This window comes from Silene latifolia, chromosome Y, assembly GCF_048544455.1.
Source record: "Silene latifolia isolate original U9 population chromosome Y, ASM4854445v1, whole genome shotgun sequence".
NCBI lineage: Eukaryota > Viridiplantae > Streptophyta > Magnoliopsida > Caryophyllales > Caryophyllaceae > Silene > Silene latifolia.
The window spans coordinates 484,033,669-484,034,936 of record NC_133538.1 but is presented as its reverse complement, the minus strand read 5'-3'; the positions used below and the strand labels follow the sequence as shown (position 1 = coordinate 484,034,936).

Below are 1,268 nucleotides of genomic sequence, written 5' to 3'. Positions count from 1 at the left end.
GCAAGTTGAGTCAATTGGGTTTCCAACATTTTGGTGTGGGCTAGGATGTTGTTGATGGTGATTTCCTTTGCTTGACTATCCTTTTGCATTTGAGTGAAAAATTCGTGTTGATTCTTTTGCATTTGGAGGACCGCTTTTTGAACATCAAAACCTTGGTCATTTTGTTGATTGTATGGAGTTTGATTTTGGTAACCTTGGTTTTGGTTGTAAAAGGGTCTTTGATTTTGGTTTCTCATGGGAGGTGGGGTGTATGTTGGTTGAGGGTTTTGAACATTTTGGCTTTTGTATGAGAGATTTGGGTGAAATTTGGTGTTCTTATTGTAATAGTTGGAATAAGGGGTACCACTCTTGTATGCTTGAAAAGCATTCACTTGTTCATTTGTTCCCCTACATTCACTTTGGTCATGTCCCAAAGTTCCACAATTCTCACATATCCCACTTGGGATTGATGAAGATGCCGTCATGGCATTAACATGATACTTTTGTGATTTTGAGGCTTCTTCAAGTCTAGGCATAGCTTTTTCAAACTTTAAATTGATGGTATCAATGTGAGCACTAAGTTGAGCACCTAATTGAGTAATGGAGTCCACTTCATGCTTTCCTCCTCTAGTAGCCTTACTAGGTCTACTATATTGTGAGTTATGGACCGCCATTTCCTCAATTTTGTTCCAAGTTTGATTGTCATCAACTTCGGTGAACATTCCATTTGATCCCATGTTGAGAATGTTCCTTGAGTCTTCATAAAGACCGTTCCAAAATTGCTGTACCAAGAACCACTCGCTAAGTCCATGGTGAGGACATGAGCGGCAAATTCCTTTGAATCGCTCCCAAGCTTCATACAAAGATTCTTCATCTTTTTGCTTAAAGACCGTAATTTGAGCTCTTAGCATGTTAGTATTTTCCGATGGATAGAACTTTTTGTAGAAAGCTAGAGCCAATTTCTTCCAAGAATCAATTCCGAGAGTAGCCTTATCAAGGCCTTTCAACCATTGTTTCGCGGTGCCAATTAGAGAAAAAGGAAATAAGACCCATCGAATTTGGTCTTGAGTTACACTGGTTTGAGCTATCGCATCACAATAGTCGCAAAAAGTCTCTATATGAGAGTGAGGATCTTCACTAGGCATCCCCCCAAATTGGCTTCTTTTGACTAATTGGATAAATGCGGATTTGGAAATGAAATTTCCAGTAAAGTGTTCTGGTGTGGGAGTACCATTGGGTAGGTTCTCCTCGGCTGGTACGGAATGTGAAGAAAACTTAGGCATTGTGGG

The 1,268-nt window shown here is 39.9% G+C and overlaps 1 non-coding gene across 1 annotated transcript; it reads left to right on the top strand.

The window, feature by feature from the left end:
* The first annotated feature begins 783 nt into the window (after positions 1 to 783).
* Positions 784 to 890, top strand: LOC141636928 (small nucleolar RNA R71). The gene has a single exon (XR_012541495.1). It is a non-coding gene; the product is annotated as a small nucleolar RNA R71 (small nucleolar RNA).
* Positions 891 to 1,268: the final 378 nt, after the last annotated feature.